Source organism: Bos indicus x Bos taurus, chromosome 29 (assembly GCF_003369695.1).
Source record: "Bos indicus x Bos taurus breed Angus x Brahman F1 hybrid chromosome 29, Bos_hybrid_MaternalHap_v2.0, whole genome shotgun sequence".
In the NCBI taxonomy this organism is placed as follows: domain Eukaryota; kingdom Metazoa; phylum Chordata; class Mammalia; order Artiodactyla; family Bovidae; genus Bos; species Bos indicus x Bos taurus.
In genome coordinates, this window is record NC_040104.1 from 6215743 (window position 1) to 6242413 (window position 26671).

General features: G+C 45.8%; 1 protein-coding gene across 8 annotated transcripts in view; it reads left to right on the top strand.

The window, feature by feature from the left end:
• Nucleotides 1-26671, top strand: part of PC (pyruvate carboxylase) — a 102753-nt gene that overhangs the window by 21416 nt on the left and 54666 nt on the right. Inside the window, exon 1 of one of the 8 annotated variants that reach the window (XM_027532855.1) lies at nt 25755-26002. The exons of 5 other annotated variants lie outside the window; for them this stretch is intronic. The gene's annotated coding sequence lies outside the window, so the exon portion shown is untranslated. Of the gene's footprint in view, nt 1-25754; nt 26127-26671 lie in introns of those variants that run through there. 2 more of the 8 variants (XM_027532858.1, XM_027532859.1) reach the window with 2 other exon arrangements.

Sequence of the window (26671 nt, forward strand, 5' to 3'; positions counted from 1 at the left end):
GATTGCTTTGGGTAGTATTGACATTTTAACAATATTAAGTCTTGAGAATGAGACGGTTGGGTGGCATCACCGATTCAGTGGACATAAGCTGAGCAAACTCCAGGAGGTGGCGAAGGACAGGGAAGCCTGGTGTGTTGCTGTCCTTGGGGTCACAGAGTCGGACGCAACTGAACGACAACAACAAAAGTCTTTCAATCCATGAACATGGGAGGAGTTTCCATTTATTTATGTCTTCTTTAATTTCTTTCAGCAGTGTTTTATAGTTTCCATTGTACCAGTCTTTCACCTCCTTGGTTAATTCCTAAGTGTTTTATTCTTCTGGATGCTATTGTAAATGGAGTTGGTTTTGTAATTTTCTTTTTAGATTATTAATTGTTCATGTATACAAATACAGCTGTCTTTTGTGTGCTGACTTTGTAAGCTGAATTCATTTATTAGCTCTAACAGTTTTTTGGTAGAACCTTTTGAATTTTTATATGTAAGATCATATCTGCAAACAGATCTTCTTCCTTTCCAGTTTGGAGGCCTTTAATTTTCCTTTCTTTCCTAAATGCTGTGGCTAGAACTCCTAGTAACTATGTTGAATAGGGTGGAGAAAGTGGCATCCTTCTTGATTTTAGGAAAAGCTTTAAGTCTTCACCATTGTGTATGGTATTTGCTGTGGTTTTGTCATGAATAGATTTTATTATGTGGTGGTATTTTACTTCTATTACTATTTTGTTGAGTGTTTTTTACTCTGAAAGGGTACTGAGTTTTAGTAAATGCTTTTTTGCATCAATTGAGATGATCGTGTGGCTTTTCTTCCTTTTTGTTAATGTGGCATATTACATTGATATATCTTTATATATGCTGAGCCATCCTTACATTCCAGGAGTAAATCCTACTGTGTTCTGGCGTATAATCCTTTTAATATGCCTCTAAATTCTGTTTGTTAATATTTTTCTAGGATTTTTACATGAGTGTTCATAAGGAATATTGATCTGTAGTTTTCTTTTCTTGTAGGGTCTTTTTCTGACTTTGTTTTTAGGATTGCGCTAGCCTCATAGAATGAGTTAGGAAGTGTCCCCTCCTCTTCAATTTTTTGGAAAGTTTTAGGAGGATTGGTGTTCCTTCTTTAAATGTTTGGTAGAATTCACCAGTAAAGCCATCAGATCCAGGATTTTTTTTTGTTGGAGATTTTTGAATACTGAGTCAATCTCCTTACTAGTTATAGGTCAGTGCAGATTTTCTATTTTTTTGTGATTTAATCTTGATGATTTTATGTTTCTAGGAATTTATCCATGTCATCTAGGTGATTCAGTTTGTTGGTGTACTATTGTTCATAGATATCTGTCACAATCCTCTTTATTTCTGTAGGATTGGTAGTAATGTCCCCCTTTTCATTTCCGATTTCAAATAATTTGAGTTTTTTTACTTTTTCTCAGTTCATCTAGCTAAAGGTTTGTTAATTTTGTTGATCTTTTTCTAGGAAGCAACTTTTGGTTTCATTGATTTTCTTTAGTGTTTTTCTGTTGTCAATTTCATTTATCTCTGCTCTTAATCTTTGTTATTTTCTTCCTTCTGCTGCTTTGGGCTTACTGCTCTTCTCTTTCTTTTTGTTCCATAAGTTATACAGTTGGAGAAGGCAATGGCACCCACTCCAGTACTCTTGCCTGGAAAATCCCATGGACAGAGGAGCCTGGTGGGCTGCACTCCACGGGGTCGCTAAGAGTCGGACACGACTAAAGTGACTTAGCAGCAGCAGCAGCAGCAAGTTATGCAGTTAAGTTGTTGATTGAGGTCTTTCTTGTTTTGTTTTTTTTGGAAATAATTTTGTTTATTTATTTTTGGCTGTGCTGGGTCTTCCTTGCTGCACTTGGGCTTCTCTCTCTTTGGAGCAAGCAGGAGCTGCTCTCTGCTGCAGTGCACAGACCTCTCGCTGCGGTGTGTGTCTTATTGTAGAGCGCGGGCTCTAGGGGCTGGGGCTTCATTACTTTCAGTACGTGACCTCAGCAGTTGAGGTTCCCAGCCTCAGTTGTTATGGTACACGGGCTTAGTTGCTTCGTGGCACGTGGGCTCTTCCTGGATCAGGGATTGAACCGAGGTCTCTTGCGTTGGCAGCTGGATTCTCTGCCACTGAGCTACCAGGGAAGCTGGTCTTTCTTGTTTTTTAATGTAAGCATTTGTAGCTATACATTCCCCCCAGTCCTGCTTTCACTGCATCACATAAGTTTTGGTATGTCATGTTTTTGGTTTCATTTGTCTCTGCGCATTTTATTTCCCTTGTGATTTCTTCTTTGAATAATGGATTGTTTAAAAGTATGTGGTTTAATTTCCATAAATGTGTGAGTTTTCCAGTTTCCCTTTTGTTATTTTTAACTTCCATCTTGTTATGGTAGGAGAAAATAACTTTGTATGAGTTATTAACTGAGTATAAATTATACTGTTATTAACTGAGTATAAACCAGTTGAGACTTAATCAGTGTCCTAATACGTGCTGTGTCCTGGAAGATGTCCCACATACACTTGAGAGAAATGGGTATTATGTTGTTGTTGGGTAGTGTGATTTTTATGTCTATTCCATCTGCCTGGTTTATTGTGTTGCGTAAGTCCTCTATGTCCTCTGGTTGGTTGTTTTATCTCTTGCTGGTACTGAAGTCTCTAACTATTATTGTAGAACTCTCTACATACCTCTTCAGTTTTGTCAGTTTTTGCTTCACATATTTTGATGGTCTCTTATTAGCTGTGTAAATGTTTACAATTGTTATATTTCCTTGCTATATTGAACTTTTTATTAACATATAATATCCTTCTTTGTCTTTTAACTTTTTTTAAAATTTAGAGTCTGTTTTGTCTGATATTAGAATAGCTACTTCTGTTCTGTTTTGGTTACTATACATGAAATATCTTGTTCCCATCCTGTCACTTTGAACATGTTTGTGTCTTTGGATCTCAAGTGACTCTCTTATAGGCTGCATACAGTTGGATCATGTGTTTTTAATCCATTCTGCCAATTCCAGTCTTTTGATTGAAGAGTTTAATCCATGTACATTTAAAGAAATTACTCATAAGGAGGGACTTAAATTTCTATCATTGTGCTGTCTGTTCTCTATATGACTTATACCTTTTTTGCCCCTCATTTCCTGAGTTACTGTTTTCTTAGTATTTAGTAGCTTTTTGGTAGTGAAATGTTGAAATTCCTAACTCATTTGCTTTTGTGTGTATTCTGTATCTATTTTCTTTATGGTTACCATGGAGATTACATTTAAAATCCAAAAGTTGTAACATTAATTTGAATTTATACCAGTTTAACTTCAACACCATACAAAAACTGCTCCTTTATAGCTCCCTTCCTACCACTTTTTAGTTGGTTTGTCATAAGATTACATTTTTATATGTTGTGTGCCCCCAAACTTAAACTAATAATTTTGTAATTGAATTTGTCTACTAAATTATGTAGAAAACAAGATTTGATGTTACAGAGTTACAGTAATACTAGTTTTTTTTCCACTAATAATTTTCTTTCTTAAAATGTATTACAGTTGACCCTTGAACAGTACAGAGATTAACCTGTGTGTAACTTAAAGCTGGCCCTTTGTATCTCTGGTTCCTTTGTATCCATGATTCAACCAACCATGGACTGTGTAATATTGTAGTTTTTACAATTGAAAAATATTTTTATATAACTGGACCCATACAGTTCAAACCCATGTTGTTCAGGGTCCATTGTAGTCTCTTAAATCATGTAGAAAAAGAAAATTATAGTCACAAACTATTGTTAGGATAGTACTAGATTTATAATTGCCAGTGTTCTTAACTTTATTGAGATCTTGATTTCTTCATATGACTTTGAGTTACTGTCTAGTATACTTTTATTTCATCTTGTAGGATTTCCTTGAGCATCTCTTAAAAGGCAACTCCAGTGGTCACAGACTTTTTCAGCTTTCATTTATCTGGGAATATCTTAGTTTCCCCCTCATTTTCTAAGGACAGTTTTTCTGGATATAGAATTTATGGTTGATAGGTTTGTTTTGTTTTTGTAGCTCTTTGAATGTATTGAACCACTGCCTTTGGCGCCCAAAGTTTCTGTGTGAGAAATCTGCAGTTCATCTTATTGATGATGCTTTGTATGTGACAGTTTGCTTCTGTCTTGCTGCTTTCAGAGTTCTCTTTGCTTTTTGAAAGTTTGATTACAGTGAGTCTTGGTATGGGTCTCTGACTTCATCTTATTTGGAGCTTGTTGAGCTTCTTGAATGTTTATGTCTTTCACCAAGTGTAGGACATTTACAGATATTATTCTTCAGATGTTCTCTCTGTCCTTTTCTCTCTTTTCCGTCTGAGATGCCTACAGGGTGTATATTGGCATGCTTGAGGGGGTCCCACAGCTCCCTTACCCTCTGTTCACCTTTATTCAGCCTTTATTTATTCTTCCTGTTCATCAGGCTTGATAATTTCCTTTGCCTTACCTTCAATTTCAGATTCTGTCCTCTGCTGAAATCTACTTTGGATTCCTCTAGTGAGTTTTTCATTTCAGTTATGGTGCTTTTCAGCTCCAGACTTCTTTTGTTTGTTTCTTTTAAGGTTTTCTGTCTTTCTTGATATGGTATTTTCATTTATTTTTTGGCTTTCTCCACATATTCTATTAGTTCTTTGAGCATCTTTAAGACACTTGTTTTAAAGTCTTTGTCTAGTTTGTATGTACATATGTACATCTTTTTCAGGGACAGGTTTTATTAGTTTTTTCCCCTTTGAATGGGTCATACTTTCTTCTTTCTTTGTATGCCTTGTAATTTTTTAGTTGAACACCAGACAGTTGATTCTAATAATGTAGTAACTCTGGAAATCATTCTCTCCTTTTCCCAGGGTTTTCTGTTTTTATTTGTTTGATTGTTGTGGGCTGTCTCTGTGCCAAGCATCAGCCTTAGGTGTAAACCAAAAGTCTTTCCAGATGTTTTCCCTGGAAAAGCCCTTTCCCTGGGCATGCACAATCACTTTCTATTTTTTTCTGTAAATACAATTTAAAAAATTTCCTAGTCTTGAATGTCTGGCTCCCAAAAGAAGAAAGAACCAAAAATGAAGTAGGGGAAAAGATCGTGCGGGCTCTTTAAAATTCCCTGGCAGTCATTTCAGCTGGAGGAGGAGGGCCTTGTAGCGGTGGGGCAGCGTTGAGGGGAGTTGGGGGTGGGGGGGTGGGGGGGTGGGATGCAACGGCAATGGCTGTCTGCTGCTTAGCCTGCACCTCTATGATAAGAAGCAGCAATCGTAATTGTCCTGTCCTCAGTATTTGGAGGACAGAGTGCTTTCTATCCACCCTGACTCCATAAGCTCTGTGCAAGGTACTGCAAGAACAATGGCATAGTTGCCTGCTTTTGGGGTGGGTAGATACTACTGTGCTAGGAGCTGAAAATCACCACAATTGGGCTTTCCCGATGGCTCAAGAGTCAGACACGATCTGATCTGATCTGATCTGATGGCTCAGCAAAGACCAACATCTATTGGATTATAGAAAAGCTAGAGAATTCCAGAAAAACATCTGCTTCATTGACTACGCTTTAGCTTTTGTCTTTGTGGATCACAACAAACTATGAAAAATTCTTAAGGAGTTGGGAATACCAGACCACCTTACCTGCCTCTTGCAAAACCTGTATGCAGGTCAAGAAGCAACAGTTAGAACTGGACATGGAACATGGACTGGTTCCAAATTGGGAAAGGAGTACTTCAAGGCTCTATGTTGTCACCCTGCTTATTTAATTTACATGCAGAGTACATCATGTGAAATGCTGGGCTGGATGATGCATATGCTGAAATCAAGATTGCCGGGAGAAATATCAATAATCTCAGATATGCAGATAACACCACCCTTATGACAGAAAGTGAAGAGGAACTAAAGAGCCTCTTGATGAAGGTGAAAGAGGAGAGTGAAAAAGCTGGCTTGGCATCTGGTCCCATCACTTCATGGCAAATAGATGGGGTAAAAATGGAAACAGTGACAGACTTTTATTTAGTTGAGGTCCAAAATCACTGTGGACAGTAGATGCAGCCATGAAATTAAAGGACACTGTTCCTTAGAAGAAAAGCAATGACAAACGTAGACATTGTATTAAAAAGCAGAGACATTACTTTGCTGACAAATGTCCGTATAGTCAAAGCCGTGGTTTTTTTCAGTAGTCACATACAGATGTGAGAGCTGGACAGCAAAAAAGGCTGAGTGCCGAAGAATTGATGCCTTCAAACTGTGGTGCTGGAGAAGACTCTTGAGAGTCCCTTGGACAGCAAGGAGATCCAACCAGTCAATCCTAAAAGAAATCAACCTTGAATATTCATTGGATACTGAAGCTGAAGCTCCAGTACTTTGGCCACCTGATGCAAAAAGCTGACTCATTGGAAAAGACCCTGATGCTGGGAAAAATTGAGGGCAGGAGAAGGGAGTAACAGAGAATGAGATGGTTGAATGGAGTCACCAGTTCAATGGACATGAGTTTGAGAAAACCCTGGGAGATAGTGAACGACAGGGAAGCCTGGCATGCTGCAGTCCATGGAGTCACAATGAGCTGGACATGATGAGCAGCCAAACAACAATAGGAGATTCGGTTCAACCCCTGGGTCAGGAAGATCCCCTGGAGGAGGAAATGGCTACCCACTCAATAATTTTGCCTGGAAAAAAATCCATGGACAGAGGAGCCTGGTAGACTACAGTCCATGGGAGTCTCAAAGAGTCAGGCATGACTGAGCAGCTGAGCACACATGCAGCATGCGTATGATCGAGTCTAACCACAATTGACCAAATCTAACTGCAGTTTACCCTGTATATATACAAAATAAAATAAGTAGGAGGATCCTGGGAAGGTTCCCATCTCTCAATGGTGCGTTCATAAGTATACAGGTATTATTTCCCACGTTTATATTACTTTCTGTAGAACTCCGTTTTATAATTACATAAAAAAAGTAAAAGACAACTTTCCTCTGAAATACCTGTTTCTTTTTCATCTTCTCCTTTATTCATGCTCCTTTATCCGCCTCCCACTTTCTTCACATGAATTTTGCATTTTTTATTGCCTCAGTTCTATAAATTGCCTTCCGAGTTTCGCAGTTGTAGCATCACATTTCTGGCATGTTCCGGGCTGCGGAGCGTTGCCTTTTTCAGTCATCGGTTGCCCTCTCCCTTGTCCTGCCTGCAGGGGGTCTCATTCCCCCACTGGGTCTTAGCTCTCCAGCTCCCTCCCCTCTGGCAGGGAGAGGCCCCAGAAGCTCTCATGCCTCCTCAGTGGTTCTGTCCCTCTCCAGGTGGTCCTCTTTGGTCCCTCTGATGTCTGCCTGTCGTGCTGTGCTCACCACAGGCCATCAGTCTGTTCTCTGGGCCATTGTGGACATAGGTCCTCATGTTTGTTGTCATTCTCTTAGGCTTTCCCCTTCCTGTTTCTTCACATAACTTTCTTCTGTTCTTTCTGAGTCCTAATTCTACAAACATTTCTATTTTTTCATGCTCTGGTTTTCCTGCCTTCCTCACCACTCTTTCATCTTAAGTAGGTTTGACATCATCCAACTCTTCCAAGTGGGCAGAGCAGAACCCAAAGTTAGCACCCTAAATTCTATACTTTATTATGAACAGATGAGCCTTCACTGAAAGCCTGTTGTGTGCTGGAGGTTGAGGAAGCACTTGCCCACCTGTCAGTCCTTGTTTCATTTAGCAGCATGAATACGCATCACAGCATCATTGTTTCATCAGAGGACCTAAAAGGTCAGCCCGTGGAGTTTACCACTGATTATCTGTAAACTCCATTCTGCTGGGTCGTGGGGACAGGAAGGAGTGCAGTCAAGTGGTTTTCTATCCATGCTGTGGTTCTTCACGTTTGTAGATCGTTGACAATGGCTTTTAAATTTCCGAGGCTTTCCTCTGCCAGCTAGCCCATTTCTGGATTGCTGTTACCTTCCAGATCAGAGAATGAAAATGAAGGAGTACAGTGGTGTGATTGGGAGCCAAACTCTGGAGTGACTATAGGGTTCAAGTTCTTGACTAATTAAAGCATAACTAGGGAGGCCAGCCTGGATGGTTAAAATGTCTTTAAAATGTATTTTAAAATGTCACATATGCATGAACGTTCAAAGTAGCATTATTCATAGTAGCCCCAAAGTGGAAACAGCCTGGATGTGTATCAGGTGAGGAGTGGATAAACAAATGTGGTCTATCCAGAACTGATGGAATGGTATTCAGCCAGAAAAAGGAATGATACATGTTACAGCCATGATGAACATGAAAACATTATGCTGCATTAAAGAGGTCAGACACAAAAGGCTGCACACTGTATGAGACTTACACGAAATGTCCAGAATAGGCAGGTTTATAGAGACAGCAAGGAGACTGGTGGTTGCTAGGAGGCGGGGAGGTGGGGAGAATGGGGTGAAAGGTACCAGATGTCTTGGTGGGTGATGAATGCGTTCTGGTTGCACAGCCTTTTGAATATACTAAAAACCACTGAGGTGTGTACTTTAAAGTGGTTAAAATAGGGACAGAAAACTAAGGAACAGTTCTAAAGTAGCAAAATGAAAGCCTACTCCCGTCACACTGGACTGACCCCTGCTGTTTGGCAGTGCGCCTGTACGCTTTACACGCGCTTGTACTCACTTTTTATGTACATTTTCAGGCCCACGTGCTAAGCAGTTCTCTTTGGTCATGTGCTGTCTCTGACCATTTCAATTTACCATGATTCAATACAATTTTTAAAAAAAATTCTACTTCCCCTACCTTGCCAGGCACTTAAGAAGTATGCTATAAATATTTGTTGAATTACCTATGCTTGCTATTCCCACTTCATTAGTGTGGGCAGTTGCACGTTAGCTATAATTACCTATTGTTCCAGATTGTTTCAAAATATAATATCCCCTAAAGTATGCGCCTTTGAGTAAGAGCTCTACATGTTACATTTGTAAGCTGTGTATATTCTTTTTTCCTGGCTTGCCTTTTCTGATCACAAAGGTAGTATCTAATGATAAGAAATTCATATCATGGTCTTGCCTGGACTGTGGCCTTTAGCTTTTAGAGGCCTCCAAACAATTCCGTATATCTGCAAAGGAGCTGCTGCTTTTTAAAAAAATGTTATTGATTTATTTATTTATGGCTGTGCTAGTCTTCACTGCTGTGCGGGCTTTGCTCTGGTTGCGCTGAGCCGGGCCTGCTCTCTCGCTGAGGCCCACGGGCTTCCCTTGGCTTCTCCTGTCGTGGAGCACGGGCTCCAGGTGCGTCGGCTTCAGTAGCTGGAGCACCCGGCTCAGTAGCTGCGGCTCCCGGGCCCTAGGGCACGGACTCAGTAGTTGCAGCGCGTGGGCTTAGTTGCTCCACAGCGTGTGGGATCTTTCTGGACCAGAGATCAAACCCGGGCCTCCTGCATCGGCAGGACGATTCTTTACCACTGAGCCACCGGGGAAGCCCAGGAGCTTCGACTTGAAGTCTCTTTGCCCTGTCGTTTTCATCTTCTTCCCCGCATCTGGAGTTTGCTTGGTTTCATCATTTCCTGCCAAAACTTCTCGCTCACCTTCTCCAAGGCAGGAGCCTAGGATGCATCTTGCCCGAATACCTTGTCTATCTTGTTTGCAAATAAGAAGAGAGAAGAGTGTTAGCTTTTCTCCTGCTAAGTCAACATCCCTTTAATTCCTAACTTTTTTCTTTCTGTCTCTCTCTCACTTTTTTTTTGGCCTCGTCATTTTCTGAATTCCAAAACTGTGTGCTTTTCTGTGACCCATGTAAAACCACCTGTGACACAGCTCTTGCAGAAAGGAAGTGGGAGGCTTCTAAGACGCCTCCTTTTCTCTCTGTGCACGGCAGAGACGCTCACCGGTCTGCCTTCGCAGTGGCAGCCGGTCCTCTTGCCCCGTTGCCCCGTAGCCCAGGAGCCTCGAGCTGAGACCTGGTAGCAGTGATTGGCCATTCTGTCTGTGCAGCTAATGCCATTGACCTGTGCCTTGCTTTTCTCTTGGGAGTTATTTTCTAGGAGTGAGGATGCTGTCATACTCTCTGCATCCTTGTCTGAAACGCCCTTTGTAGATAACAGCAAACTTGGGCAGGACAGTTCTTCAGAGTGAGGGGAGAACCCAGGACCTGGAGTGAAACTAACAAGTCTCAGTGATGGAGAGGCCAGTGGCTCTCGGCTCCCTGGGGACAGCAGATGATTCACGCCCATGTCACCTGCAGCCAGGTGGGAATGTGGGCCGGAGACGGGAGGTGAAAGGGTGGAGCAGAGACCAGGCATTTCTCCCTGGGGGTGTGGATGCAGGGGCCGCAGAGCTGATGGCCACTGCTCTTCCTGCCTGAGCTGGTGAGCAAGAGGACGTTTTAATCGTCGGATGAAGCAGTTGTGTTTTGAATGAAAATACATCTCTCTATAGCCGCCTCTTTGTCCTTCTTATCATTATTTTGTTTATTTAGATTTCAAGCCCCAAAGCCTATTTCTGTCCTCTCCCCTCTGAGTTAAATTAATACTGTCTGAGGTCCTTTTTCTTCAGAAAGTCTGTTCTGGGGTTGTAGATGCTGGGTGGGCTTTATGCAGACGAAAGGACCCCCAGCCTCATTCACAAGCACAGAGAAATTATAATTAAGAAGACGGTGGGTCTCTTTTTTTCCTATTTAACTGAGCTGGGGGTTAGGGAACAGCCCCATTTGTGAGTGATGTAGAGGCGGGTAACTTTCTCTTTGTGGAGCCTTGTCAGGCTAAAACTCTCAGGGAGAGTTCCTAAGTGTGGGCAAAATGAGGTCAGAATTCTTGGGTGATTTGTATCTGCGGGTTTATTGTTTTTCCTCATTTAGAACTTAATTTATATAAAAGAATACAACAGTGAAATAGTAATGGCAACTCCATTCATTCCGCTCTGCTCTGCTCTATTCTGGAGGTAGAAGGTGTTACCTTCAGGAAACTGGGGCTCCAGGGGGTGAACTACTTGCCCAAAGTTGTCCAGCCACGAAGCGGCAGAGCCCAGGTTCAGACTCGCCTCTCTGCCCGTTACCCAAGCCGTGCCCTGGCGCTGGGCACTGCCAGCAGGACACAGCACTCCCTGCCGCAGCGTGCTGCGCGTGGTATGTTCCCCTTGATCGTTGCTGTGCTTTGAGTCCTTCGCAAAGCCTGTGGCTTCCTTTTATTTTCCCTCCCCCAATGCCCCAGCCTCTGAGTGATGCCTGGGGTCCTAAAGCAGGGTTCTCTGCTCACGCATCTTGGTTCTCATCTCTTTTACAAGATCATCCTTGGCCTCTGTTCTCTTTTGCTTTTGTCTCCTTTCTGGAATACTTCTTTTAGGCCATAACAAAGATAAAGATAATCCTGCCCAAGGGCTTGAAGAAATGGAGGGGAGAAATTTTCTTAGCAAGCAGCTGAGGTTTCCAGCTAGGTTCGTGGTGGCCACAGTCCTCGATGCCCTGGGGGTCGTCTTCCTCAGAAGCAGAGGAGACAGGTGTATAAATGGACGCAGGTGGGGGCCAGTCGTGCCAAGGACTCAGTACGAGGCATCCTGCCCACACTTCCTCTATCTCATTTCTCTGCACTGAGCAAAGCAAATGTGAGCCCAAGGCTGTTCCCTGAGGAGGTCAGAATTCTGACCCAGGTAGAAGGAAGACAGCCAGTTGGGCGAGGCTACCTACAGGACGGTGGGATGAAGACAGGAGGGGCTCTGAGAGGCCTGGGATTGACAGGAAGCCGTCGCTTAGAGCAGCCCTGTGCCTTTTCTGAAGTTGGGAGACAGGCCTTCTGGTGACTGCCACTTTTGTGCACGCGGTTTTAGGTCCGTGCCATTTCTGCCAGGCCCTTGTACTTGTCCCAGCCCCATATTCCCAGAGCTGGGGCTGACGGCCCTGCTGGTGTGCAGCTGGGCACCTCTCTTCAGGGCGTCTCCTGAGCCAGCTGGGGTTCACCTTGTTGGCAGGTAGAGCCCACAAGCACCTCTCCCTTGCGTTTCCCCCTCCTCCTCCCCTTCACTCTGTGCCCCAGCTGCGGGCCTAGGGACGTGGGGGGTCCTGGCTCCATGGTAAAATAAGCTTAGTTGTCCCTGATAATTCTGCATACACACCCTCTTTCTGCCTCTGCTGCTCTGACTATTCCAGACAGAACCAGCCTCAATCCGAATTCATTCCCCACATGGTATTCATTCAACCAGCGCCAGGCACTGTGGTAACCTACGTCCTCACGGCTGTATCTGATGTGGTCAATCCAGTATCACATGCGGAAGTTTGTGTCACCGATCTGCCTTTGACCTAATGCCTGTTTTATAAACTCATTTTCCTCATGAGTGACACAGTCCTTCTTCCCCAAAGGGCTGAGGCCTAGATTTCAATTTTGACCTCAACTCCAGGGGGAGCAGGGACCAGGCCCCTTGCTGCCAAGTCTCATTGTTTTCTCGGTGATGGGAGTTAGGGCCTCCTTCATCTGTCTCCTTTTCCTAGCAGTAATCCTCAGGATCGGCTGTCCACTGCCTCTGGCCAGGAGCCCATTGGGCTGTTGTCGCTACCTTGTCCCCCCGCCCCTCGCTCCTCCCCCCGGGCAATGCTCCTCCTTCCTTCCCACCTTGTCCAGCTGTTGGAGGTCTCTGGAGAGTCCCTGACTGAGCACAGGAAGACTCATCCAGGGTTCTGCACAGATGCCCTTGAAGGGTGTGAGTGAAGGGGAATCTGAAAATAGGAAAAGCATCTGCATGTATTTACCTGTTGAAGGGCTAGCGGTTTTGTTTTTGTTTTGGCTGCGCCGCGTGTTAGCTGGGGCACACAGGATCTTCACTGCGCATGTGGGGTCTAGTGTCCCACCCAGGAACAGAACCCAGGCCCCTGCACTGGGAGCACAGAGTCTTAACCACTGGACCACTGGGGAAGTCCCGCCATTCATTTATTTTACCTGGTGGCTTGAAACAGTCCACTCCACTGCCAGCCTTGTCTGAGTCTTTCGCAGGGACTCTCCTGAAGTTCTCTGGTTTCTGTGGGTGCTGGAGGCCCATGTGGGTGCTGGAGGCTTGCGGGGCTCGGCCTCGCTCCTCTCTGAACTGCTGTGTTAGAGGCGCTTCTGGACTGGAGAGCTTGTCCTGGGCGCTCTCCACGTGGTGGGGGCTCTGCTCTGAGGCCAGGGTGAGCAGATCATGTGGAGGCTTAGGGGGCCGGGAAGGCTTTTATTCATACTCTTATTTATTTGTTCTTTTGCCTCTCATCTTCTCACCCATCACATCTCTCCATCCCCGAAAGAGACTAGAAGTATTAGCAGCAGAGCAGGCTTTTGTAGACTCAGGCCTGGTGGTTTATTTACCTCCCTTCTACAGGAACTGCAGGTGGAAACAGGAGTTCTGATTGCCTTACGAGAATTTTCCTTTAATGGAGAAGTACTCAGGAGGAGGAAAGAAGATTTTACTTGCTGTTTTCCTTAACCACCTAGAGAGCTCACAGGCTTTAGAGACTGGGACATTTTGACTCAAGATTTTTCAGAGGAGGCTGGGCACTCACAGGCGGATAGGAACACGTGCTAACTTAGGGGAGAGCTGCCAGGATTCCTGTTTCTCCTCTCCCTGTAGCAAGAGGTCCTCAGACCGTCCCAGGCTCTAGGCAGCCCTTCCACCGACCTTCCCCACCACCTGCCCTGGGCTGCGAGTACTGCTGTTGCCCGGAAGGTTGGGGTGGGGGTGGGGGTGGGGGCTGAGGTGCCCCAGGTCACCCAAGTTCAGGCCAAAAAATCATCTTTCCCTGGTTATACAGAATGCCAACAGCTTTCCGGACCCTTTCCCTTTGTCAGCAGCTTCCTTATTTCAGAGCAGTTGACGTGAATTTATGTAGGTGTTAGATTACTCTGAAGCTTAGGTCTAGCTTAGGCAAAACACAGACATACCAGACAAAGCCCGAAACAATGTACAAAGCAGCAAACACATCAACCACTAGAAAATGTGATCAGCCCTTGCAGGCCTGGTTCCTGTTTTCCTTGTAGCTTACTTCTGGAATTTCAGACCTGACCTCTTTTCTTGGCTTATCAATTTTCCACATCCTGGAACTCCTTATCCCAGGTAGGAAAGGGGGAGGGGCCATCTCTGGAAATCTACACTAGTTTGAGTTGGCCTTTACTATAAGCAGGGGACCCATGACATTCCTCAGGGGGTCAGGGAGCTCATTTTGCAGATGGTTTGCCCGAGGTCACAAAGAACCGGGCCTGGGACCCTGGTGCTCTGCCACCATGTCTTCCGTACATTCGGAGTGCCGTGTTCTCTTCTTTCAGGGTTTATTTGTTCTCTAAACATTTAGCCAGTGCCTGCCCGGGTTCCTGCCCTGCTGGGCTTGGGATGCCAAGATTAGTAAGCCATGGTCTCAGGCCTGGCTGTGTAGGGAGCTACTCGCTGCCCATGACCAGCCACATCAGTTGGGGTGTCAGGCTTCACTGAACCGTCTTTGGAGCACAGACTGCATGAATAAATGTGCTTGGCAACCAGCAGAACAAGTGCTCCATCCGTAGCCATGAACCTGGCCTGCCCATCGCCAGGGAAAGACAGTGGGCTGGGTGGGGTGGTGGGGGCACTCAGGAAGGATTCAGTGAATGAGATCTGGGTGCCTTCCCTGGAAAGCGGGGCCCATGCACAGAAAGCCTAGGGGCTGACGGGAGAGCGAAGGAGGCGGTCTGGGCCCCTCAGAAAGCTCATTGGTTTTAGCCTGTCCCACCGGCTGTAGGGGGAGTTCTAGCAGAATCTATTGGTGGCTAAAAGCAGTGCTGGTTGATGTGTTAGTTTAGGGGATGAGGAACAGGAGCGACTGGAGCAGAGGTGGATGGCTACTGGTATGAGAGCATCTGGGAGAGACTGAGCTGCTATGGGGAGGAAGGGTGGTTAGCACTTAGCTTGAAATGCTGAAAGATGAAGCAATAGCTGGTGCCTAGGCGAGGGCCGAGAAAGGAGAGTGAGCTGAATCTGGGGTCTCGGTGGCCCAGAACCATCCTTCCCCCTCCCCTGTGCTCGCGTCTCAAGGTCAGGAAATCCCACCTGATCACTCACGTCAGTATATTTGTCACGGAAAGCCTCAGAACCTGGCCGGTGCCTCTTGAAGAACTGTCCCCCACGAGGCCAGCTGAGGCCTACTGCCCTTTCCCACCAGCCCCCATGGAGGGGAGGACCCCTGCACTGGGCCCTGAGTTGTCAGCAGCCAGCCCCAGCTGCAGGGGCCACTGTGTAGCTGAGAGACTTGCACTTGCTACCCAGCGGTTTACCGAGTGCTCACCCTCTCCTTGGCCCCTTGCTGCTTGCTGGAGTCACAGCAGGGAACCAGAAAGACGACCCTGACCTCCTGTCCTCAGGGAGACAGACAAGAGGGCCAGGAGAAGCCTCCCCCGCTGTGCTGTTATCTGCTTCCCAGCAGGCAGCCTCTGGGTGTGGATCTTCCCAGAACACGGAGCTGTGGGCAGGTTTCATGGCTCAAACTCTCAGTGAACCGGAGTGGGGGTTCACTGTGGCAGCCACACCCTCCTTGGCTGGAGCCACGCCCCATCTCTGTCTAACCGATCTGTCTTCCAGGTGAGCCCCTTACCTTCCCGCGCACCCTAGGACCCCGGGTTACTGCTTCTAAGCAGCCCACGGTATTGCCATGGTATCGGGTGAAGGTCCTCTCCTTACATCAGGGCTGCAGTTACGCAGCAGCTGGCCTTCTGTCTGTCTCCCTGAGGACAGGAGATCAGGGTCGTCTTTCTGGTTCCCTGCTGTGACTCCAGCAAGGAGCAAGGGGCCATTCCACCTGATGGTCTTCTCCAGTCCTTTAGCAGAGACTTTGGGATATTTGTCACGGAAGCCTTAGTACTTGGCTCAGTGCCTCTCAAGGAATTGTTCTCCGTGAGGTAACATTCCGAACCCAGACTGCGATCCACATCAGTCCCTTTGTGGTGCTCTCAACCCTCTACCCTGTGCAGGGACAACCAGATGTCCTGTGGGGTTGTCCCTGGGCCCAAAGTCCAGTCTCCATTCCAGGAGGGCAGCTTCCACTGCTGACCACAGTATTTCATATGTAGGATTGTGTTAGGTTGCGTGGCCAAAATAGTTTTGACATACTTCTTTTGAGTGACTCAAGTTTTTTAATATAGTGTGGGGAATTTCCCCTGCCCCCTTCCCACCCCCCACCCCCCTCCCCCCGCCCCCAAGTATTTGCCTCAGATTCCACGTATCCTAGGGCAGCTGGGGGCTTCCCCTCAGGGCTTCCAGCTCTGCCTAGCTGCTCTCAGCCTGGATTGGAAAATAGGATAAAGGCCTATTGTTTGTCCCTTGGGCCTGAATGGCACTGTTTTCTTCTTTCAGCTCCCAGGCCAGCAGCTTTTCTGCCGCTGCAGTTCTAACAGTCTAGTCACAAATGAGAAATCCGTTCCCACCCTGACATCACATTGTTTTACTGGGATCCTGGGAGGATAAGGCTTTGAGCCAACATGCCGTCTTGTGTTGGTCGCTGCTGGGTGGGAGCTGATAGCTAAGGTGCTGAGAGGGGGGCCTTTCCTACCAAGAGACCTTAGTTTGCAGAAAGGAAAAGGGGGAAAACCCTTCTGTTCACATTGACCTAAGGGGCTGGTTGGTAGGAATCTGGGCTAGCTCTGACTGGCAGGAAGGGGCCGGGAGGGAATGCAGAGAACTGGTAGGAAGGCCCCCCCGCCAGGTGAACTGGGACCGAGGGCAGCTGGGCAGAGTCATGGTGATGCATTTGCTGCCCTCTTGTCTTTCTTCTTTGCCTCCTGCCATCCTTCCCCAGCCGCACGCATCCTGCTTCACCCAGTCTAGTGCTGAGCTGGAGAACAATCCTAAGACTGAAGGCACCTCTTTTGTGTCGAGGGCAAAGGAATGAAAAAGTGGCATGGGGCCGAGAGAAAACAAGTAGAGAGTTTGTCTATGAGACTTTGAAATCACAGGAAGCGATCTGCTCAGCTGCAATGCTTTGGCCCTTTAAGCCTGTCAAATATAAGGTACTGAGGTCAGCCCGCCTGCCCTGACCCAGTGCGGGAATCACAGCACTGCGCTGACCTCTGCTACCTCCTCTGTCACAAAGTGAAGAATCCTGTTTACTTGATTTTAAAGTTGTTTTTCCTTCTCTCAGTCCACAGGGAGTGGCCTCCTAGACCTAGTTCCTCAAGTGGGGTCCCCGGGTCCCTGCTGGTCCTCAGAGGGGCCCCTGAGTCAGATTTTCATATAATACTAGGAAATTACTTGCCTTTTTCACTGTGTTCACGTTTGCACCAATGGTGCATAAGAAATGGTGGGCAAATGGCTGGCGGCTTGAGAAGAATTGGGGTGGATCTCTTCACCTCCACACACTTGCAGTTCAAAAGAGCCAGCTTATGGGACTTCCCTGGCGATCCAGTGGTTAAGGCTTTGCATTTTCAATGCAGAGGGTGCGGGTTTGATCACTGGTCAGAGAACTAAGATCCCGCATGCAATGTGGCGTGGCCAAAAAAAAGCCAGCTTCAGTTAAGACTGGTCTTGATGAAGCAGTAAAATGAACACATTTTATTACCTCTGTATGCTTTTGTGCAGGTCTTTGACATTCTGTGTGTTGAGATGGGAAGTAAATGAACTGTATTGGTTGGCTCAAGGGAAAGCACTTCTGGGGTTTTTGAGTTACAAGCTGAAAACTTGTAACTTTAGTTCAGCTTGTAACTCAAAACCCCCCTTTTCCAGGAGATGCTATTTTTACTTGCAAATAACTAGTAGCCATGGTTATTCAGACTTGGGTACTTGACAAAACTTTCTCTTGAAAATGAATGTAGTGAGTCTGTTGCTTCAAAGAAAACAACTAACAGTATTTGTTGCCAATGGTAAAATTAGAGCTTTCAAGCCAAAATTAGAATTTTGGAAAGCTTATATCCATCCTCTTGAGCTTGACAGCTTCTCAATACTTAAAAGTTTTCTGATGAGATTGGTGATATGACACCTATGACATCTTGGCATTTTATTATAAAGTGTGTCAACATCTTGAAGATCAGCATAATTCAGTAAACTGATATTTTCCAAATGACCAGGATATGAATTTACAAAATTATGTTGGGAAGAGGCCCGCTTGGAATTTAAGAAAAGCCAGTGGATTTTAACATAACAGTAAAGTTCATAGGGTTTCATATTTCACACTATAATTTAGTATTTGTCAAGTTTTGATATAGTACCAAACATTGGTATCCACAATTGTCTGAAAAAGCTATGAAAATATTGCTGTTGTTATTCAGTCGCTCAGTGATGTCCTACTCTTGGTGACCCCATGGACTGCAGCATGCCAGGCTTCCCTGTCCTTCATCATCTCCCGGAGCTTGCTCAAACTCACGTCCATTGAGTCGGTGAAGCCATCCAACCATCTCATCCTCTGTCATCCCTTTCTCCTGACTTCAATCGTTCCCAGCATCAGGGTCATTTCTAATGAGTTGGCTCATTAGCATAGTCAGTGAAGCAGAAGTAGATGTTTTTTGGAATTCTCTTGCTTTTTCTATGATCCAGCGGATGTTGGCAATTTGATCTCTGGTTCCTCTGCCTTTTCTAGATCCAGCTTGAACACCTGGGAGTTCTCAGTTCACTTTCTGTTGAAGCCTAGCTTGGAGAATTTTGATCATTACCTTGCTAGTATGCGAAATGAGTGCAATTGTACCATAGTTTGAGCATTCTTTAGCATTGCTTTTCTTTGGAATTGGAATGAAAACTGACCTTTTCGAGTCCTGTGGCCACTGATAAGTTTTCCAAATTTGCTGGCTTGTTGAGTGCTAATTTCCAAATTAGCACGTTCACAGCGTCATCTTTTACAATTTGACATAACTCAGCTGGAATTCCATCATCTCCAGTAGCTTTGTTTGTAGTGATGCTCCCTGAAGCCCACTTGACTTCGTACTCCAAGATGTCTGGCTCTAGGTGAGTAATCACACCATCGTGGTTATCTGGGTCATGAAGATCTTTTTTGTGTAGTGTGTAGTTCTTCTGTGTGTTCTTGCCACTTCTTAATCTCTTCTGCTTCTGTTAGGTCCATACCGTTTCTGTCCTTTATTGTGTCCGTCTTTGCATGAAGTGTTCCATGGTATCTCTAATTTTCATGAAGAGATGTCTAGTCTTTCCCATTCTATTGTTGTCCTCTATTTCTTTGCATTCTTCACTTAGGAAGGCTTTCTTATCTATCTTTGTTATTCTTTGGAACTCTCTGTTCAGATGGATATGTCTTCCCTTTTCTCCTTTGCCTTTGGCTTCTCTTCTTTTCTCAGCTATTTGTAAGGCCTCCTCAGACAACCATGTTGCCCTTTTGCATTTCTTTTTCTTGGGAATGGTTTTGATCACCACCTCCTGTACAGTGTTATGAACCTTTGTCCATAGTTCTTCAGGCACTCTATCATATCTAATCCCTTGAATCTATTTGTCACTTCACTATATAATCGTAAGGGATTTGATTTAGGTCATACCTGAATGGGCTAGTGGTTTTCCCTACTTTCTTCAATTTAAGTCTGAATTTTGCAATAACGAGTTCATGATCTGAGCCACAGTCAGCTCCCAATCTTGTTTTTGCTGACTGTATAGAGCTTCTCCGTCTTCAGCTGCAAAGAATATAATCAGTATGATTTCAGTCTGATTTCACCTGTATTGACTATCTGGTGATATCCATGTGTAGAGTCATCTCTTGTGTTGTTGGAAGAGGGTGTTTGCTACGACTAACGTGTTGTCTTGGCAAAATCTCTGTTAGCCTTTGTCCTGCTTCATTTTGTACTCCAGGGCCAAACTTGCCTGTTACTCCAGGTATGTCTGGCCTTCCTGCTTCTGCATTCCAGTTCCCCTTTTATGAAAAGGACATCTTTTTTTGATGTTAGTTCTAGAATATGAAAATATTACTTCCTAAAAAAGGAAATTACTCCCATTTGCATTTTCTTAAGACTTAATTATATTAAGCATCTTTTCTCATGCTTACCGCCCATTTGTATGTCTTCTTTGGAGAAATGTATATTCAAATCTGTTGCCCACTTTTAGTTGTGTTGTTTTTGTTTTGAGTTATGAGAGTTCTTTATATATCCTGGATATCAGACCCTTATCCGATTATGTGATTTATAAAACTATTCTCCCATTCTGTGGTTTGTCTTTTTCACTTTCTCGCTGGGGTCCTTGAAAGCACACAAAAGTTTCATTTTGACAAAGCCAGTTTATCTTTTTTTTTTTTTTTTGATTGCTTGTGCTTTTGATGTCATAGCTAAGAAACCATTGCTTAATCCAAAGCCACAAGGATTTATATTTGTTTCTAAGATTTTTACAGTTTTAGACCTTAAATTTAAGTCTTTGATTCATTTTGTGCGAGTTTCTGTAGATGGTGTTAGATAGGGGTGCAGTTTCATTCTTTTGCATCTGTATATCTAGGTGTTTTCCAGCACCATTTGTTGAATTGTCTTGATGCCCTGTTGAAGATCAGTTGACTGTAAATGTGAGAGTTTTCTGGACCCTCATTTCCGCTCCACTGATCTCTGTCCATATCCCAGTTCCACACTGTTTTCGATTACTGTAACCTTGTAGTGGGTTTTGAAATTGGCAAGTATGAGTCCTTCAACTGTGTGCGTTTTCATTATTATTTTTTTTTTTTTTTTGCTGTTCTAGTTCCTTTGCATTTAAATGTGGATTTTATTTTTTTTAAGAGTTTTTTTATGTGGACCATTTGAGCTATTTAAAATCTTAAAAGATGATGCTGTGAAAGTGCTGCACGCAATATGCCAGCAAATTTGGAAAACTCAGTGATGGCCACAGGACTGGGAAAGGTCCGTTTTCATCCCCATCGCAAAGAAAAGCAATGCCAAAGAATGTTCAAACTACATACAGTCGTGCTCATTTCACATGATAGCAAGGTAATACTCAAAATCCTTCAAGTTAGGCATCAGCAGTACATGAACTGAGAACTACCAGATGTTCAAGCTCAATTTAGAAGGGGCAGAGGAGCCAGAGATCAAATTGCCAACATCTGTTGGATCGTAGAAAAAGGAAGGGAATCACAGAAAAACATCTAGTTCTATTTCATTGACTATGCTAAAGCATTCAACAGTGTGGATCACAACAAACTGTGGAAAATCCTTAAAGAGATGGGGGTACCAGACCTCCTTATCTGTCTCCTGAGAAACCTGTATGCAGGTCAAGAAGCAACAGTTAGAACCACACATGGAACAATGGACTGGTTCCAAATTGGGAACAGAGTACATCACATCTCTATATTGTCTCCCTGCTTAGTTAACTTTTATGCAGAATATATCATGCAAAATGCTGGGCTGGATGAATCACAAGCTGGAATCAAGTTTGCTGGGAGAAATATCGACAACCTCAGAAATGCAGATGATACCTCTCTAATGGCATCAAGCAAAGGAGGAGCTAAAGAGACTTGATGAGGGTGAAAGGAGAGTGAAAAAGCTGGCTTAAAACTCAACATTCAAAAAACTAAGATCATGGCAACCAGTCCCATCACTTCATTGCAAAAAGATGGGGGGAAAGTGGAAACAGTGGCAAATCTTATTTTCTTGGGCTCCAAAATCACTGCAGGTGGTGACTTAAGCCATGAAATTAAGACACTTGCTCCTTGGAAGAAAAGCTATGACAAACCCAGTCAATGTATTAAAAAGTAGAGACATTACTTTGCTGACAAAGGTCTGTATGGTCCTTTGGTTTTTCCAGTAGTCATGTATGGATGTGAGAGTTGGACAATAAAGAAGGCTGAACATCAAAGAATTGATGCTTTTGAACTGTGGAGTTGGAGAAGACTCTTGAGAGTTCCTTGGACTGCAAGGAGAACAAACCAGTCAATCCTAAAGGAAATTAACTCTAAATATTCATTGGAAGGACTAATGCTGAAGCTGAAGCTCCAGTATTTTGGCCACCTGATTTGAAGAGCTGATTCATTGGAAAATACCCTGATGTTGGGAAAAATTGAGGGCAGGAGAAGGGGGCAACAGAGGATGAGATGGTTGGATGGCATCACTGATTCAATGGACATGAGTTTGAGCAAACTCAGGGAGATAGTGAAGGATAGGGAAGCCTGGCATGCTGCAGTCTGTGGGGTCACAAAGAAGAGTCAGACATGACTTAGAAATTGAACAATGACAGTTTTTTTAAAGACTTGATTTGAATTTGTTACAATATTGGTTTTGTTTTTTATTTTTTGGCCAAGCAGCATGTGGGATCCTAGCTTCCCAACCAGGGATCAAACTCTTGCACTCCCTGTGTTGGAAGGCGAAGTCTTAACCACTGGACCACCAGGGAAGTCCCCTCATGTAGATTTTCTAATCATCTTGTCAGTTTCCAGTAAAGTCAGCTGTTGTTTTGGATAGAGATGGCAGGCATTGAAACTGTAGATCAATGCGGGAAGTATTGCCATTTTAACACTTAAGTCTCTGATCCATGAATGTGATGAGTTTTTCCTTTTGATTAGGTCTCTACAGGCATTCAATGATACTTTTGTAGTTTTCAGCAAACCAGCCTGCATTTCTTTCATTACGTTTGTTCCTCTGAATTTTATTCTTTTTGATACTTGTCTTACTGTGTATTGATTTACCTTTATCTTGTTTACCCTCATCCCCACTCTCTCCTCTCAACTAGGCTGAGTCTCCATAGGGCACTTGGGTAGCACAGTGCACTGCAGTAAAGGTTTTATGGTTTATTATTTTTTAAAATCCACACTGCCTTTGTGAAGGAGGCGTGGTTATTACTATCCCTGGCCTAATTGGTTGAAGAAACTGAAGCCCGGTATGCAGTGACTCTCAGCCCAACACTGTTAAGGGTAGCAGAGGGAGGACCAGGGTTGTTCTGACTCACAACTCCTTCCAGTCATCATCCTGCGTGAGACTGATGCTCTATTCTTGGCTCCCAGGCTTGTTTCTGTGTCACTGCCTCTTTTATCTTGAGCCCAGGATGTAATGAGAAGAGAGAAGGATTAACTCTGATATTATAAGGACTGACCCTTGGGATCACTTTTCTGGTCATCTCTAATGTGCCAGGCTCTAGGCATTTCAAAAACCCATGACCTCATTAAGCCCTCAGAGTAGCTTTATAAGATGACTCAGAACATTCTGCGTTTTATAGATGAGGAAACTAAGGTTCGAAGGGTCATGTCAACTTTTAAGCCAAAGTGGGAATTACGTGCTGGAGCTGCAGCTCAGCACAGTTCCCAGAGCTCAGGGTGCGGCGCTGGGTGAGGGGAGGTGTGGTGCTGGATGGTGTGTGCAGTGGAGGAGGAGGAGAATGCGGGTTTCATGGAAATTGTGAGGCTCTTTAACACTAGTGTTGGGTTAGGTCCATCCAGAAACATTTGCTCATTGGCCTAGAACTGACATCTCAAAGTGGTGGGTTTGTCGAATCCTTCCGAGGGTGTGAAGAGCTCACAGAGGCCTGGAGACAGCCCCTGGGACCTTACGCCCTGTGGTGTAATCCATGGTGATTAACTGGTGGTGGAAGCTCGCTTGCCACGTCTAGGTCTTGTCTCTACCTTCCGCATGGTGAATTCTTAAAGTGCAGGGGTCATCACCTTCTGTCTTGGTTTCTCCATAGCACGTAGCACTGTTTCTGTTACCTGGTGGGCATTCCTTATTAGCTCTCTCTCTCTTTTTCTTTCAAACTTTAAACTTTTTGTTTTGTGTTGGGGTATAGCCAATTAACTATGTCGTGGTAGTTTTAGGTGAACAGCAAAGGGACTCACGTGTATCCATTCTCCCCCAAACTTCCCTTCCAGCCAAACTGCCACAGAACAGTGAGCAGAGTTACTGGATACTGTGCTATCCAGTAGGTCCCTGTTGTTACCCATTTTGAAAATAGCAGTGTGTACATGACCCGACCTTCCTCTTTGCATAAATGGAAGACAGTCTGTCTGCTTGCTTTTGCTCCATAGACGTCGCAGACTTGCAGTGCCTCTGTGGCTGGATTTGGTAGAGAACAGGGGACCAAGGCCATTAGCCATACAGGGGCCCAGCCGCTCTGGTGGTACGAGACAAGAGGCTTGGGACGGAAGCAGGATCTGCCTCTTGTTGCCCACCTTTCCGCATCCAGGGAGCCGAGTGCAGACCAGTGTCTTTCCTCTGTAGAGTCCCTGGTGGGAAGTCTGTCTGTCACACCGTGGTCAACAGCGTTGTTTCCATGTCCGAGCAACCCTTATGAACCAGAGCAGCAGTGAGTAACTTTGCCATCAGTTTACCTGAGGCAGACCCTTCCTCCCCTCCTCCACTTCCATTTCCTAAGTTAAAGAAAACAGCCATGAAGAAGTAGTAATTGGTGGCCTTGGTGGTGTTTCACAACTGCATAGGAAGTTAGTTGCTGCAATTTCCAGTGCTGGAAGTTCTGTTCCGCTTAGACTGAAAACAGCAGGAAGGATGATTTCGTGTCTCTGTGATGCAGGTGAGGTTGGGGGGAGCCCGCCTTTCTCTCCAGCCTTGTTGTGGCAACTGGTGTCCCTGCCACACCAAGCCGCGCGTGGCTTGTGAACTCGTAAGGCCAGGTGGCCTCCCTGTCACAATTCTCCCTCTTCCCGGAACACTTCTTCCTGCTTCCCTACCAGGCCACCTGTCAGCCTCTTCCTTATCCTCCAGGGTTAGCTCTGGATCCCTTTCCTGCTGCTGTTGAATAGAACGTGGCTATTCATAATAACCAGATCCTTTGAGCTCCCACAAACAACTGTGCAAGGTATGTGTTGTTAATCCCCGTTTTACAGATGACGAACCATTTTTCTGTTCCCAGACAGAGCCTTTCACTGGAATGTCATTCTGGCCTCATCTCCCAGGATCTCCAGCTGCCTATAATTTGCAGGGTCTAGGAGTGGTTCTCACCCTGCCGTGGTGGGCCGGAGGGGAGTCACGAGGCTACTTGTTGTCAGCTCTGGAGAAAGATGGAGAAGAGGTGGAAACAGAAGTACCTGTGTGGGTCAGGATCTGGATCCTAGAGGAGTGAGCAAGCTCCCTGCCTCTCTGTGCTTTCACTTAATTTGTGGGCTCCTGGAGGCTCCTGCGATGTGGACCTCTGCCTGACGTAGGGGCCAGCGTGCCCCCATTTCATTAGCAGACTCAGCACACCACGTTAGCTGGGCACCACTCGCCATGACACGTGGAGTCAGAGAAAGCCCTCTCTGACTAATTAACCTTGGGTTCTGGACACTAAGCAAAGTGTTAGGACAGTGAGTTATTGACTCCGCTTCCTCCAAGAACGCGGCGGGGCTGAGGCCGGTTTGTCTGTTGTTTTGGTGGTAGCGGGTGGCGCCCAGGGGGTGGGCGCTCTGTTCCTGTTCTTGATTGGCCTAGTCTTGGGAGAATAGTACCTTAAATGGACTGGCCTGGGTGGGCTCAGTAGTGTGGGCAAGCATTTTAAAACCTTGCTAAGGGAGTTCCCTGGTTGCCTAGTGGTTAGGATTTGGTGCTTTCACTGCTGTTGCCCAGGTTCAATTCCTGGTCGGGGGCAAGCTGCACGGTGTGGCCAAAAATTAAATTTAAAAATTAAAACCCTTGCTCACACCAGGTCAACAGCCCGTAAGAGCCACGAGGTTGACATATGCCCTTGCGAGAAATCCAGTCTCCTGGCCACATGATGTCACCTGTTCCCAGGGGACAGCCTGAGACATCCCGAGGACTCAGCAGGAGGAGAAGGACATTAGATGCCTCAGTTTTTCTTCTCCCGGGGGATCCTCTGCCTCTTTTCTTAGGCCAGAAGGTCCCTCTCCTGCCCAGCTCTCCATCCCTGGCCTGCTCCTCCGCCCCCTGTAAAACCCAAACACACTGCCCTTTAATCCTTCCGCCAGAACCCTCGGGCAGCGGCTTTTCACCGCCTCCTCCCAGCTCACCCCTGACCTGATTTTGTGTTTTTTGCCTTTTCTCAAACAGTCTGTTCAAGGTCTAGTCGTGAGCTGGAGGTTGGCTCATAAGCAGCCTCTCTCTCCCCTGAGCTGTAAGGGAGGGGGCAATTCTGGAAAGTCATTGACAGAGGCTTAACCCAGAACGTCACTTATAAACAGGCAGCGGGCAGAGGGCCCAGACTTGGGTGTTCGCTCCGGCACCGAGGACAGTGTGGCCTCCCTGGGCCCTGCGGACCAGCTGCTGCGGTAAGGGGACCACCCTCAGCACCTCCAGGTTGCTCTCCTGGGGGGGCGTGCATGCACTGTGGCCGCCGTTTCTCTCCTCTCTAGAAGTTGGCAGCCTTCTCATACTTGGGAAAGGAGACGGCAGGTGGGTTCTGGGGCAGGAACCCGGGAGGGCTGGGCTGGACCGGTGGGGACACTGGTCAGGGGTGGGCAAAACCGAGGAGCCCGAGGAAAACAAACCCTACCGACGGTCAGAAGGGGTTCTGCCCAAGACCTAGGGACAGAGGAAGATGGACCATGGGCCCTGGAGCTCTGGGCTAGATCGCCTTTGTGTGGTGGCTGCATTTAGGGGAAAGGCCACCTGGTTCCTTTGCCTGTGTCCCTTGCGGAGATGGTGCAGCTGGCGGCAGTCAGGGGGAGCGTCCGCTCTGAGCACAGCACCAGGCCAGGGGCCTGAAGCGGACACGTGCTGAGATGCACGTCCTTGGCTCACTCGGGTCTGGATGAAGAGCGCTGGAGCCCCGAGCCGGAAGGCCTGGCTCTCCCTTAGGAGCCTGGGAAAGATCAGCTCTCCTCTGGACGTGAGTCTGTGATTGTATCCTAGACAGCAGTGAATGGAAAGCAGGTGGCACCGCCTCCTGGGAGGCCAGCTTTCTGGCGTTTGAGCAGACTCACAGTTTAGGTGTAAGC